The sequence below is a fragment of the Scyliorhinus torazame genome, chromosome 14 (genome assembly GCF_047496885.1).
Source record: "Scyliorhinus torazame isolate Kashiwa2021f chromosome 14, sScyTor2.1, whole genome shotgun sequence".
Classification (NCBI taxonomy): Eukaryota; Metazoa; Chordata; class Chondrichthyes; order Carcharhiniformes; family Scyliorhinidae; genus Scyliorhinus; species Scyliorhinus torazame.
The window spans coordinates 155,045,707-155,062,346 of record NC_092720.1 but is presented as its reverse complement, the minus strand read 5'-3'; positions in this window follow the sequence as shown (position 1 = coordinate 155,062,346).

Below are 16,640 nucleotides of genomic sequence, written 5' to 3'. Positions count from 1 at the left end.
GAATCGCCGAGCAGAAACTTATAGCCAAGTTCCGCACACATGAGTGCGGCCTCAAACGGGACCTGGGATTCATGTCGCATTACATTCACCCCCCACCACCTGGCCTGCGAAATCCTACCAACTGTCCTGGCTTGATACAATTCACACCTCTTTAACCTGGGGTTACCCCATCTCTGGATCTGTAAAGATTTAATCACCTGCTAATGCTCCCATTCCTAGCATTGTTTGGCATCTTTGAATTTATCTATATATGTGTTTCTGGAACATACCTCTGCATTCACCTGAGGAAGGAGCAGTGCTCCGAAAGCGAGTGACATCGAAACAAACCTGTTGGACTTTAACCTGGTGTTGTAAGACTTCGTACTGTGCTCACCCCAGTCCAACGCCGGCATCTCCACATTATTGTCCCAAAACATCAATGGATTATGATCAGTATATATAATTGTTTCAGGTGAATTGCTGATAACACAAATGTTAAAATGTTGCAAAGCCAGCACCAAGCGCAAAGTCTCCTTTTCAATTGTTGAATACTTCCTCTGGTGATAATAATAATAGTTTATTACACCAGTAAGTTTCAATGAAGTTATTGTGAAAAGCCCCAATTTTTGGGATGAATACCCAATAGGCCGCTCTATTCCTTTGGCGTCTTCTTGCAAAAGCACCGCACCTACGCCCACATCACTCGCATCGACAGCCACGTTAAATGGTTTTGTGTAATTTGGGGTGGCCAACGCAGGAGCAAAGGTTAACAGAGCCTTCAGACCGTCAAATGCCCGTTGACACTCTGCCATCCACTGAAACTTGCTACGGATCTTCAGCAAGTCCGTCAGTGGAGCAACCACGCTGCTAAAGTTCAGCACACATTTACGGTGAAAGCCACTCATGCCAAAAAATCTCATTATTTCTCTTTGTGTCAAGGGTGTTGGAAACTCCCCAATAACATTTATTTTCACATCCCGTGGGACCATTTGTCCATGTTTAATTGTATGCCAAGGAACGTGACTTGGGCTTTTCCCAACTCAGATTTGGCTAGGTTTACCACCAAACCTGCCTCCTGAAGTCGATCGAATAACATAGAACATAGAAAATACAGCACAGAACAGGCCCTTCGGCCCACGATGTTGTGCCGAACCTTTGTCCTAGATTAATCATAGATTATCATTGAATTTACTGTGCAGAAGGAGGCCATTCGGCCCTTTGAGTCTGCACCGGCTCTTGGAAAGAGCACCCTACCCAAACTCAACACCTTCACCCAACACCAAGGGCAATTTGGACATTAAGGGCAATTTATCATTGGCCAATTCACCTAACCTGCACATCTTTGGATTGTGGGAGGAAACCGGAGCACCCGGAGGAAACCCACGCAGACACGGGGAGGACGTGCAGACTCCGCACAGTCAGTGACCCAAGCCGGAATCGAACCTGGGACCCTGGAGCTGTGAAGCAATTGTGCTATCCACAATGCTACCGTGCTGCCCTTGAGAACAAATAAATCTACACTATATCATTTAACCGTAATCCATGTACCTATCCAATAGCTGCTTGAAGGTCCCTAATGTTTCCGACTCAACTACTTCCACAGGCAGTGCATTCCATGCCCCCACTACTCTCTGGGTAAAGAACCTACCTCTGATATCCCTCCTATATCTTCCACCTTTCACCTTAAATTTATGTCCCCTTGTAATGGTTTGTTCCACCCGGGGAAAAAGTCTCTGACTGTCTACTCTATCTATTCCCCTGATCATCTTATAAACCTCTATCAAGTCGCCCCTCATCCTTCTCCGTTCTAATGAGAAAAGGCCTAGCACCCTCAACCTTTCCTCGTAAGACCTACTCTCCATTCCAGGCAACATCCTGGTAAATCTTCTTTGCACCTTTTCCAAAGCTTCCACATACTTCCTAAAATGAGGCGACCAGAACTGTACACAGTACTCCAAATGTGGCCTTACCAAAGTTTTGTACAGCTGCATCATCACCTCACGGCTCTTAAATTCAATCCCTCTGTTAATGAACGCGAGCACACCATAGGCCTTCTTCACAGCTCTATCCACTTGAGTGGCAACTTTCAAAGATGTATGAACATAGACCCCAAGATCTCTCTGCTCCTCCACATTGCCAAGAACTCTACCGTTAACCCTGTATTCCGCATTCATATTTGTCCTTCCAAAATGGACAACCTCACACTTTTCAGGGTTAAACTCCATCTGCCACTTCTCAGCCCAGCTCTGCATCCTATCTATGTCTCTTTGCAGCCGACAACAGCCCTCCTTACTATCCACAACTCCACCAATCTTCGTATCATCTGCAAATTTACTGACCCACCCTTCAACTCCCTCATCCAAGTCATTAATGAAAATCACAAACAGCAGAGGACCCAGAACTGATCCCTGCGGTACGCCACTGGTAACTGGGATCCAGGCTGAATATTTGCCATCCACCACCACTCTCTGACTTCTATCGGTTAGCCAGTTCGTTATCCAACTGGCCAAATTTCCCACTATCCCATGCCTCCTTACTTTCTGCATAAGCCTACCATGGGGAACTTTATCAAATGCCTTACTAAAATCCATATACACTACATCCACTGCTTTACCTTCATCCACATGCTTGGTCACCTCCTCAAAGAATTCAATAAGATTTGTAAGGCAAGACCTACCCCTCACAAATCCGTGCTGACTATCCCTAATCAAGCAGTGTCTTTCCAGATGCTCAGAAATCCTATCCTTCAGTACCCTTTCCATTACTTTGCCTACCACCGAAGTAAGACTAACTGGCCTGTAATTCCCAGGGTTATCCCTAGTTCCTTTTTTGAACAGGGGCACGACATTCGCCACTCTCCAATCCCCTGGTACCACCCCTGTTGACAGTGAGGACGAAAAGATCATTGCCAACGGCTCTGCAATTTCATCTCCACAAGATGCTTCAAATCTTCTTTCCATGTCTGACTAGAAGTCACCAGATCGTCTATGTACACCGCAGGTTGGGTAATCCAGAAATCACTTTGTTACTTAACCGTTAAAATGTGGCTGTGGAGTTTTTCACGCCAAATGGCATAGCATAACTCAGTAACCCAACAACCATACCCAGCCAACATTGCTTATACACACAATTCCTCAGTCCCGCCCCCTCCACAGGCTAATCTTACCTAAACGAAACAAAACTATCTCCCTCTTCCCCTCCCCTCTAGTATCTGCTAACAGATTAATTTTCCACAAAGAAGTCGACAAACGGCTGCCACTCCGGACAAGCCCTAACATTGATTCTCTTAGGGCGAACTTGGTTTTCTCCAAGCCTGAGAAACCCAGCCATGTGGCTAACCCATACCCCTGATTTCAGCGGCTCTGAGTCCCTCCACATCAATAAGATCCGTCTCCGGGCTACCAAGGCGGCAAAGGCCAAAACGTCAGCCTCTCTCGCCCCCTTGTCACCCGGGTCTTCTGACACTCCAAAAATCTCAGTGTCACCCTCGTCTTTAATGCCACATGACATCAGCAAATCCCTGCCAGAATCTCCTAAGCTTCGAACATGCCCAAAACATGCAACAATGATTTGCGGGCCCTCCCACACACACCGCGCACCTGCCCTCCACCCAAAAAAAACCTGCTCATCCGGGCCACCGTCATGTGTGCCCGGTGGACCACCTTGAATTGTATCAGGCTTAGCCTGGCATATGATGAGGATGTGTTGACTCAAGGGCATCCTCCCACAGACCTGCCTCGAGCTCCTTACCCAGCTCATCTTCCCACTTACGCTTCACCTCCCCTACCTGGAGTCCCTCCCACTCCATGAGCTCTTTATAAATTTCTGAAACCTTCCCCTCCCCCACTCACGTTTTCGAAACGACCTTGTCCTGTATCCCCCGGGGATACAGATGTGGAAAGGTCGAAACCTACCTTCATACAAAGTCCCTCCCCTGAGATAACAAAACCCATTCCCTCCTGGCAGTTCAAGCTCCTCCTCCGGATCCTCCAAACAGGGAAAGCTCCCATCAATAAACAGGTCCCCCAGCCTCTCACTCCCTGCTCTCTGCCACCTCTGAAATCTCTCATCCAGCCTCCCCGGCAGAAACCGGTGGTTCCCTCAGATTGGAGCCCACACCGACGCTCCTCCACTCCCTTATACATCCGCCACTGCCCCCTTACCCTCAGAGCTGCCACTATCACCGGACTTGTGAAGTGCCGGGCCGACGAGAACGGCAGAGGTGCTGTTACCAACGCCCCTAAACCTGTGCCCCTACATGATGCCGCCTCCACCCAAACAGACCCCTCCCCCACTACCCACTTCCTGGTCATGGCTATATTTGTTGCCCAATTATAGTTCCTAAAGTTCGGTAAGGCCACCCCCCTCCCCGCCACCCCCCCCGCCGCCCCTCTGCTCCGCTCCAGCACCTTCCTTACGTTTTACCCGCCCATACAAATCCAGAGATCACCGCATTGACCATCTTTTAAAAAAAGCTTTAGGGATAAAAATAGTGAGAAACTGAAAAACAAACAACAATCTCGGGAAAACCGTCATCTTTACGTCCCACCTCCGTTAGTCCCCCTTCATTTGTTCGACTAACCGGGCCAGATTTAATTTATGTAACTGCTCCCAACCCCGTGCCACCTGAATTCCCAAGTATCGAAAACTCCCTCCCACCACTTTAAAAGGCAGCTCTCCCAGTCTCCTCTCCTGCCCCCTCACCTGGATCATAAAGACCTCACTTTTCCCCATATTCAATTTGTACCCCGAGAACCGGCCAAATTCCCCATAGATCCGCATAATCTCCCCCATCCCCCTAACGGGTCAGAAATATACAGGAATAGGTCATCTGCATATAACGAGACCCTGTGCTCCGCCCACCCCCGGCTAACCCCTTCCAGTCCTTTGACGCTCTCAGCGCCAAAGCCAATGGCTCTATAGCCAAGGCAAATAGCAATGGAGAGAGAGGACATCCCTGCCTCATCCCCCAGTACAGTCTAAATACTCCGGGCTCACTCAGTTCTTCTGCACACTCGCCACTGGTGCCTGGTACAGCAACTGGACCCAGTCCACAAAGCCCTGCCCAAACCCAAACCACCCCAGGACCTCCCACAGATAATTCCACTCCACCCGGTCGAAGGCCTTTTCCGCGTTCATGGCGACCACGACCTCCACCTCTCTACCCTCGGAGGGCATCAGCCATTAACTGCCTTTTGACAAATCCCGTCTGGTCCTCCCCTATGACCCCTGGGACACAATCTTCTGTTCTCGAGGCCAAAATCTTGGCCAGCAATTTGGCGTCTACATTCAGAAGGGAGATTGGTCTGTATGACCCACATTGTTCTGGGTCCTTCTCCCGCTTCAGAATCCAAGAGATCGCAGCCTGTGATATTGTTGGGGGAAGGACACCTCGCTCCCTAGCCTCATTAACCACCCTAACCAGCAAGGACCCCAGCACCCCAGGAAACCTTGTGTCGAATTCCACTGGGTATCCATCCAACCCTGGGGCCTTGCCCGACTGCATAGCCTCCAATCCCTCCACTACTTCAAAGAGCCCGATTGGGGCTCCCAAACCCTCCACCAATCCTTCCTCCACCCTTGGAAACTCCAATCCTTCCAAAAACCGCCTCATCTCCTCCACCTCAGCTGGGGGCTCCGACTCATGCAGCTGACTGTAAAACTCCTTGAAAACCCTGTTCACCCCCGCTTGTTCCAAGACCGTGTTCCCCCCTCTGTCCTTCACTCTTCCTATCTCCCTAGCTGCATCCCGTTTCCTGAGCTGGTGTGCTAGCATCCTGCTGGTCTTCTCCACATACTCATACACAGCCCCTCTCACCTTCCTCAACTGCCCCACCGCCTTCCCTGGAGATAACAAACCAAACTCTATCTGTAGCTTCTGCCGCTACTTCAACAGTCCCGCCTCCGGGGCCTCCGAGTACCTCCTGTCTACCTGGAGAATCTCCCTAACCAGCCTGTCCATTTCCACCCGCTCCACCTTCTCCCTATGACCCTGTACCAAAATCAACTACCCCCTAACCACTGCCTTCAACACCTCCCCTGTGTCATTTATCTCCACATAATTCTGGATGGCCTCCCTCACCCACCCGCACACCTCCTCCGCTAACAGTACTATGTCTAATCTCCAATGTGGGTGCTGGCCCCCCTCCTTGCTCACCCGTTAATCCACCCAGTGTGGGGCATGGTCCGATGCAGCAATCGCCGAGTACTCGGCGTCTACCACCCCCGCCTGCAAGGGCCTATCCAAAATGAAAACATCAACCGGGGAGTACACTTTGGTACATGGGAGAAAAATGAAAACTCCTTCGATCTCGGCCCTCCAAACCTCCACAGATCTACTCCTTCCATCTGTTCCATAAACCCCTTTAGTTCCTTTGCAGCTGCTGGCATCCTCCCTGTCCTTGAACTCGACCGATCCAGCCTCGGATCAATGACCGTATTAAAGTCCCCCCCATGATCAGACTATGTGAGTCCAGATACGGGATCTTCCCCAACACCTGCCTCATAAACTCCGAGTCATTCCAGTTTGGCGCATAAATGTTCACCGACACCACCGACATCCCCTCCAACGTCCCGCGTGACGTAACTACCCCCGAGTCCGCCATTATACTTCCCACTTTAAATGGCACCCGCTTATTAATCAAAATCGCTACCCCCCTAGGTTTAGAGTCTAGCTCTGAATTAAATACCTGCCACACCCATCCCTTCCTCAGCCTAGTCTGATCCACCACCCTCAGGTGTGTCTCTTGTAACATTGCCACATCCGCCTTTAAACTCTTCAGATGTGCGAACACGTAAGCCCATTCAGCCCTCTCATGCTCCACGTGATCAGCCAGGTCGGGGTGCACCCCCCCTCCCCCCACCTGCCAATCAGCCATATCCCTTCTTCGGCCAGCCTCCAGCCCGCATCCTGTATCCCGCGCTACTTCAGGTCCGTTCCCAGGTGCCCACGGTCCTCGATTGCCATCCTGTCACCAATCGCCAATCCCTCCCCTGTCAGCAGATCTATACCCCCCTCCTTCTCCCTCCATCCCACCCCATAACAAAATAACAAAATAACAATTCCAACCCCCATCAACAAACTTATCACCTGCTCACCCCCCACTGCACTTCCGTAAGCTAGCCCGCCCAGCTAGCCATGTAGTTCCCACCCATGGCGACAAGCGTCCTACCCCCCACTGATCCCCCTCACCCCCGCTCGACCAACCTACATATGCAAACAATACAATCCCCAACAATCTCAAAGATGAAAATTCCACCCACCATCCCCCATTAAGAACAAAGTTTTTTTTAAATTTAGAGTCCCCAATTCATTTTTCCCAACTAAGGAGCAATTTAGTGTGGCCAATCCACCTACCCGGCACATCTTTGGGTTGTGGGGGCAAAACCCTGGCAAGCACGGGGAAAATGTGCAAACTCCACACGGACTGTGACCCAGAGCCAGGATCGGACCTGGGACATCAGCGCCGTGAGGCTGCAGTGCTAACCACTGCACCACCGTGCTGCCCATTAAGAACAAAGTTAACCCGCAAACAAAACTGAGCTACGACCCCAAACCTAGTGCAAAACAATACATACAAAACCAAAAGAAAGAGAAGTTTAACAGCAGTTCAAAACACAACTCCTTGCCCCCAAGTTCAATGTCCTCCATCTCCTGCCAGTCCCTTGTCCCGGATAAAGTTCATCGTCTCTTTTGGCGATCTTAAATAAAGTTCCTGGCCCACATATGTGAGCCACAAACGCGCTGGGTACAGACAGCTCACCGAACTTCACCCCTTCTTAAAAAGGGCCGATTTTGCTTTATTGAAACCCCCTTATTTTGGCCAATTCCGCACCCAGGTCCTGGTAGGCCCGCAGCTCGCTGCCGCCCCATAAGCAGCGCCTCGTCTGCCTGGTCCACCTCAAGATCTGTTCCTTGTCCAGGAACCATCTGACCATCATTGCCCTCGGCGGCTCATTCCTCTGCAGCTTCCTCATAAGCGTTCTGTGCGCCCTGTCCAGCTCCAAGAGCCGAGTAAACGGCCCTTCTCCCAGCAACTTTTGTGTTATGTAATTTGGAATAACACAAGCTGCCACTTGATGCAGTTTTGAGTAAAAGATGCTCCAGACTTTGAAGTGAGTTCATAGAACATAGAACATAGAACAATACAGCGCAGTACAGGCCCTTCGGCCCACGATGTTGCACCGAAACAAAAGCCATCTAACCTACACTATACCATTATACCATTAGTTCGATGTGTTTTATTGAACTATTAGCACAGTTCTCAATTAGTTCAACTCTCTGCTAATCTAAATGTAGTAACTCAGTCTAACTGAACCAGCCTTGCTCTAAGCCACGTGCTGGGGTGTGATGCTGAGGATACACCCTGTCTCACTCTGTAGATGTTGGTTATAGTGAGATACCACCCCTGAGTGTCCTGACTGCTCATTGGTCCTGTCCTATTCTATGTGTTCATTGGCTGTATGTTTGCATATCATGACATCTCCCCTTTTTTATGTTTTGTTGGTGGATGTGAAATGTGAATGTATTTACATGTGAGTGAGTCTGTCTTAACGTGACTGACGGAGGACAACAGAACAGAACAAACAAAACAAATGTTCACAAGTCCAGTCTCTGAGGCTTGCGCCTGACCCTGGTCGACTGCCGGAGAGGTGGCGGAGGGGACAACAGCGCCTTGACAGGGGGGGTGGAAGCCTGACTGGTAGCCTCGTGGTGCGAGGTATCAGGAGATGGCAATTCAACATATGGAAATGGAGGAGAAGGTGGTTGCAGGCAGGTAACTTTGCGCAGTTCCCGTCAATTCCTTTGCACGATGGAGCATCAGCCCTACTTACAACATAAGAGCGGGCGCGGCCTGTCGAACAATGACAGCCGAAGCAGACCACCCACCATCCGGTATCTGGATCCTGACAGTGTCTGCCGGGGATAGCACGGCCGGATCGGTGGCATGGGCATCATAGCCCTGCTTTTGACGGTCTCTGAGCTGCTGCATCTTCTGCAGCACCGGGAGGTGATCCAGTTTGGGCAGGTGTATGGCTGGAAGTGTCATCCGCAGGTCCCTGTTCATCAGGAGTTAAGCTGGCGACATGCCAGTGGACAATGGAGTCACCCTGTCCGCGAGCAGCGCAAGGTGTATGTCGGAAGCAGAGTCCGCCTTGCAGGTGAGCTGTTTCACAATGTGCACCCCTTTTTCAACCTTCCCATTGGACTGCGGATAGTGCGGACTAGAGGTGACATGCTGGAAATTGTATGACCTGACAAACGTGGACCATTCTCGACTGGTAAAGCATGGGCCATTGTCGCTCATGACAGTGATTGGGATGCCATGCCTTGAGAACGTCTCCTTACAGGCTTTGATGACGGTCCGAGAGGTGAGGCCCAGGAGCTTCAGCACCTCAGGGTAATTCGAGAAATAGTCGATGATAAATATGTAGTCGTGACCATTCGTATGAAAGAGGTCGATGTAAAACCTTGGACAACGGAGAGGTCACTATGTCATGCTGTTGGAGCGTCTCCTTGCCCTGCGCTGGCTGGAACCATTGACAGGTAGCACAGTTCAGGACCATGTTCGTGATGTCCTGGCTGATGCCGGGCCAGTAGACAGCTTGCTGGGCTCTGCGTCTGCACTTCTCGACGCCCAGGTTTCCCTCATGAATCTGGCGCAGCACCAAGCTCTGGAGACTGAGCTGAATGACAAACAGCACCTGTGAAGTGGGATCCATTGTCTGAGTCAATGCTAGCTGGAACTCCCCATCTAGGGATAAAGTCTTTGCATAGCACTTTGGCTGTGTGGGCAGCTGTCCCTCTTCTAGCTGGAGCAGCTTCCACCCATCTGGAGAATTTATCCACTATTACAAGGACGTCATTGTACTTTTGACATTTAGGAAGGCTGATGTAATCTACCTGTATATCCTGGAATGGACCTGCAGGAGCAGGAGCTCTTAATTGAGGCATTGTTGTTGTAGGACCCAAGTTATTCTTTTGACAGGTTACACAGCGGTTTGCTACCAATTGTGCATGTATTTTGAATCCTTTACCACACCAACTTCTATGGAATCGATCCATCATTTGTTGAGGTGATATGTGTCCCCGTGAATGAATTTGTTGAGCTAAAAAAGGCATTAGCGATTGTGGTGCAACTGGTTTACAAGTTTCAACTTCTCTCCAAATGTCATCATCATCACCTGGTTGAATACCTGATTCTAACCATGTCCATTTTTCTTCCTTTGTCCAATCATTCTGCATTTCACGTAAATCATATAATAAGGTGGCTACTCCCAATTTGTAAATGTGACTGGATTCCTCTTCATACCTCTTCATTCACCTGAGGAAGGAGCAGCGCTCCGAAAGCTAGTGGCATCGAAACAAACCTGTTGGACTTTAACCTGGTGTTGTAAGACTTCATACTGTGCTCACCCCAGTCCAACGCCGGCATCTCCACATCATGGATTCCTGATGCCACTGAGAGGCACAAAGGGAGGCAGCTTCCCTTGCTGCTTGGTCCGCAAGAGCATTTCCTCTTGCTTCCATAGAGTCCCCATGAGTATGGGCTTTGCATTTTAGAACTGATACTTCTTTTGGCAAGGTCATAGCTTCTAGAAAGTCTCATAGTTTCCATTTTGGATAGGTGTACCTGCTGTTGTGAAAAATCCTCTTTTTCTCCACAGATGGCAATAATCAATTGCTACTCGAAAACCATATCTGGAGTCAGTATAGATGTTAGCAGTTTTATCTCTTGCCACATGACTTGCTTCTGTTAGTGCCTTTAATTCTGCCTGCTGAGCTGATGTACCTGGGGGCAAGCTTCCTTCAGCTAATACTTCGTATGGGCTTGTGACTGCCCACCCAGCTTTTCTGATACCCTTGTCAATAAAAGAGGAACCGTCAGTGAATAGGATTAAATCTGGGTTCTGTAGTGGCTCTTCTTCTACTCAGCGTACTTCTTCCATTTCCTCTATTATTTTCACACAGTCATGCCCTTCTCCCTCCCCTCCCTTTTGTTCCTCGGGAAGCGGGAGCAAGGATGATGGGTTTATAGGACTAGCTTTGTGAAAATATAGGTTGGGAGCTTCCAAAACTGCTGTCCATCTAGTCCATCTAGCGATGTAACTTGTGACACTCTGTTCATAGATAGTGGAGAATGGACTGAGTGTGGACATTTAATGTTTAACTTTTGTTCTAGAACAAGGCCTGATGTCATCATTACAGCTCGACATGTGGCTTCCATGGCTCGTAAACAACTGCCAAATGCCAGTGCCACATTGTCAAGTTTAAGGGAATAGTACCCAACCGGTCTTAACTGATCAGCATGTTCTTGGGCTAGTACTGCAGTCATGTAACCATCTCTTTCATGAACAAACATGGGAAAAGGTTTTCCGTTGTTTGGAATACCTAAGGCTGGTGCCGAACACAGGACCTTTTTCAAATTCAGAAATGAAAATCACAAACAGCAGAGGACCCAGAACTGATCCTTGCGGTACACCACTGGTAACTGGGATCCAGGCTGAATATTTGCCATCCACCACCACTCTCTGACTTCTATCGGTTAGCCAGTTCATTATCCAACTGGCCACATTTCCCACTATCCCATGCCTCCTTACATTCTGCATAAGCCTACCATGGGGAACCTTATCAAATGCCTTACTAAAATCCAGTGTCCCACCGGTGTATGGATCTGTGGATCATAAGTGGTTGAAAAAGGAGGGAACAATCGTCGAAAGCTGCGGTGCCTGCAACACAGGAGAAGATGGCAGAGGGTCGGGACCGATCATGCCTACTCAGAGGTCAATGGAGCAGCTAGCTCCATAAGAAATTTGTCCAGCAAAGGAAATAAAACTTGGAGGACCTGGCCAGGGTGATGGACCCGATAAAGTTGGGGATCGACTGCGTGGAGATGAGCCTGTAGGCTCTGGGCCAGGTGATCCAGAAGTGGAGGAGGTGGTGGGGAGCGCAAGGAGCAATTTGCCTTGATGGCAGTGGAGATGGGGTTGATGCGAGATCAACAGAGAAGGCTGCAGGACAAGGTGGAGGAACTGGAGAATCGATCATGCAGGCAGAACCTGGGGATCGTGGAGGATAGCGAGGGAGTGGACGCCGCACGTATGTGGAGCGACGAGAAGTTGCTGGGAGAGGGGGCATTTGTTCGGCACCTGGAGGTGGACCGGCCACACAGGGCACTGATGAGGAAGACGCAGGGAAATTAGCCGCCAAGGGCAATGGTGGTGCACCTGCACCGGTTCTTTGATAAAGAATGGATTTTGAGGTGGGCCAGGCAGACGAGGCACCTGGGAAGATAGTGAGCTGCGTGTTTATCAGGACCTGGATGCGGAGCTGGCAAAAAGGAAAGCGAGCTTCAATAAGGTGAAGTCAGCCCTCTTTAAGAAGGGGGTGAAGTTTGGAATGCTGTACTCAGCGCACCTGTGGGTAACATATAAAGTTCAGGAACTCCACTTTGGGTTGCCAGAGGAGGCGATGGACTTTACAAAAGACAATGAACTGGCAGGAGCAGGAGGACATTGAACTCTGGAGAAGATGTTCCCTTTCTGTATTTTGTGATGGGCGAGGTGTTTTCAGAACCCCAAAATGTATCATGGAGTTCAACCAACCTCCCCCTTTAATGTATTTATTGCTTTTCCTAGCACACAGCTTGTTCCCTAGGTGTGGGATTACAATTACGGACACATGGGTTTTTAAACACAAAACACTGTTTATTCCATGAACTCAACTTAACATCTTGAATAAACATTGGATCTCTTAACACCCCTTACTTCAACGATAACTCAGAAAATATTGCAACAGTAAATAATTCCTCAAAATGTTCCTTCAAACTTCCAAGAGACTTAACACCTTTAAACAGAATCACATCAGGTTATAGGCTTTACAGTTATGAGTTTAAGTCACCCAAATGATCCAGAGATAGTCTTTCATGGCAGAGATCCAGCTCACAGCAAACACAGACACTCCCAAGCTCTTTTCAAACTATAAAACTAAACAACAAAAACTGCAGCTCTCTGGAAACACACAGACACACACAAGCTGCTTTTTCAAACTGAAGCTTCCAAAATGGCTGACCTGAGCTCAGCTCCACCCACTCTCTGACATCACTGTTTTCTTAAAGGTACATTGCTTAAACATCCATGTCTTAAAGGTACTCTCACATGACACCTCCCCCCAAGAAAAATAAATAAATCATCAACTTCAAGATGGTTTCACTTTTCACTTTTGCACCATCCACTAAGAAATGTACACAGTAAATATACCTTTTCGTTTTTAAAAAAAAACAACACATGCAAACAGGTATAATAATATAGTCCATTTTTCTTTGTTCTTCTTCCTCCAACCAAAAACCTTCTCAATTGATCACATTCGTGACAGAGCATCGGCTATCATATTTTCCCGTCCTGCCACATATACTTTTTAAAAATGAAATGGCTGTAACAATAAACTCCAGCGAAACAGCCTTGCATTATTATTCCGGAATCGCTCCAAAAACGTCAACGGATTGTGATCAGTATATATAACGGTGTCAGATGGATTGCTGGTCACATAAATGTGAAAATGTTGCAAAGCCAGCACCAAACTCAAAGTCTCCTTCTCAATCGTGGAATACGTTTTCTGGTGAGAATTCAATTTCTTTGAAAAATAACCAACAGGCCGCTCTAGCCCTTCGTCGTCGTCTTGTAGAAGCACCGCACCTACGCCCACATCACTCGCATCAACAACCACTTTGAAGGGTTTGGTATAATTTGGGATGACTAACACAGGAGCAGTGGTTAACACAGCCTTCAGGCCATCAAATGCCTCTTGACACTCCGCTGTCCACTGGAATTTGTTACGCTTCTTGAGCAAGTCCGTCAGTGGAGCGACCACACTACTAGAATTTATTCCAAATTTCCGGTAAAATCCACTCATACCATGAATCACATTATTTCCTGTCGTGTCGAGGGTATCGGAAACTCCCCAATAACTTTCGTTTTCACATCCCGTGGGACCAGTCGACCCTGTCCGATTGTATGGCCAAGGAAAGTGACTTGGGCTTTTCCAAATTCACTTTTGGCTAGATTTATCATCAAACCCGCCTCCTGAAGTCGATCGAATAACTCCCTCAGATGTTTTAAATGTTCTTTCCATGTCTGGCTGAAAATTACCAGATCGTCGATGTATACCGCACAATTGGGTAATCCTGAAACGACTGTGTTAGTTAACCGTTGAAATGTTGTTGGGGCATTTTTCATGCCAAATGGCATAACTTTGAATTGGTATATACCATCTGGAGTCACAAAAGCTGAAACCTCCTTCGCCCTTTCAGATAAAGGTACCTGCCAGTAACCTTTCAGTAAATCCAATTTGGAAATAAAAGTGGATTGTCCCACTTTCTCAATGCAATCCTCCAAACGTGGGATAGGATAAGAGTCCGTTCTTGTAACTGCATTCACCTTTCGATAGTCCACACACAACCGTTGGGTACCTTCTGGTTTAGGTACCATTACTATGGGTGAGCTCCATTGGCTACAACCCACTTCAATTATGCCATTTTTTAGCATACTCTCAATCTCTTTGTTAACCTGTGCCAATTTTAAAGGATTAAGTCTATATGGATGTTGTTTGATAGGAACAGCATGTATAGCCATTTTAGTACTTCCCAATTTATCTCTACAAACTTGCCCATGTGATATCAATAACTCAGGTCAGTCGTTTTTTGCTCTGGAAGGTAACTGGACAATTCATCCCAATTTTTAAGAACAGACTCATTTTCCAATTTAATTTGAGGTATGTCAAATTCACAGTCATCTGGATTTGGTTTGTCACTTTGAGTTAGAATCATTAAAACCTCCTTTTTCTCTCCTTCCCTTTCAAAGTACCTTTTAAGCATATTCACATGACACACTCGGTGAGTCTTCCTTCTATCTGGTGTTTTTACCACATAATTCACCTCACTTAATTTCCTTTCAATCTGATACGGTCCACAAAACCTAGCTTTTAAAGGCTCCCCTACCACTGGTAACAACATTAAAACTTTATCCCCACTGGCAAAACTACGAACTTTGGATTTCTTGTCCGCTACCCGTTTCATCACATTTTGTGCAACTTTCAAATGTTGTCTGGCCAATTCACCCGCTCTATTTAATCATTCCCTAAAATTTGACACGTAATCCAATAGTGTAATTTCCAATTTCTCACCCATCAATTTTTCCTTAATCAATTTAAGTGGTCCTCTTACCTCATGACCAAAAATTAGTTCAAAAGGACTAAATTTGGTAGATTCATTTGGTGCATCCCTAATTGCAAACAATACAAATGAGATTCCTTTATCCCAATCCTCTGGATAATCTTGACAATACGCCCTCAACATTGTCTTTAATGTCTGATGCCACCTTTCTAATGCTCCCTGCGATTCTGGATGGTACGCAGTTAATTTAAATTGTTTTATTCCAAAGCTATCCATAACTTCTTTGAATAACTTTGAAGTAAAATTTGTTCCTTGATCCGATTGAATTTCTGTGGGTAGTCCATATCTAGTAAAGAATTTAAGTAACTCCTCCACAATCCTTTTATCTGTAATATTACGTATTGGAATGGCCTCTGTAAACCAAGTAGACACATCCAATATAGTCAAAAGATATTGATTCTCACTTTTTGTTTTAGGAAGCGATCCATCACAATCGATTAGGACCCTTGTAAAAGGTTCCTCAAATGCTGGAATGGGTATTAAGGGCGCTGGTTTTATCACTGCTTGAGGTTTCCCTATCACTTGACATGTGTGACATGATTGACAAAATTTAACTACATCTTTATGTAGTCCAGGCCAATAAAAATGTTTCTGAATTTTAGCTTGAATTTTCCTTATTCCCAAATGACCTCCCACTGGTACCTCATGTGCAACTCGCAACACCTCCTTTCTATACCCTACCGGCGATACTACTTGATGAACTTCTGCCCACTTTTCATCCGCCTGCATATGTAAAGGTCGCCATTTTCTCATCAAGACATCATTTTTACGGTAATAACACTCTGGTATAGTCTTAGATTCCTCTTCCGCATATGCTTTCTGAAATATCCGTTTTATTTCTACATCTTTCTGTTGTAACTCCACCAATTTTCCTGAACTAAAAATATCCTCCTCATCCTCCACCTGTTCTTGTTCTTTTTCAACCATCTGATCAAAAATCATTTCTGATAATTGCACTTCAACTTTATCTTCACTCTTTGATTTCTCCTCTTGTCTTAGCCTGTGACTTTGCAACCTTGTTACTACACAATCTGGAAAATTCCCAGGATATTCGTCCTTCAATACTTCAGTTTTCCAATGATTTTCCAATGGCTTATCAACCACAGTAGGCATCATTCCCACCTGCGATCCAGCTATATCATTACCCAAGATAAACTGTATTCCTGGACAAGATAGTTTATCTATTACTCCTACTACCACTTCACCACTCGTCACTGGACTTTCCAACCTTACCTTATATAATGGAACGCTACTCCTCTCACCCTGAATTCCACATGTCACCACCTTTTTTGGCAACATTCCTACCAAACTACATAATTCCTCATCTCTTACCATTAAAGATTGACTAGCCTCTGTATCTCTTAAAATTGTGACTTCTTTACCTGCTCCTCCTGATACACATGAGTAAACTTTACCTACACAAGTAAATTA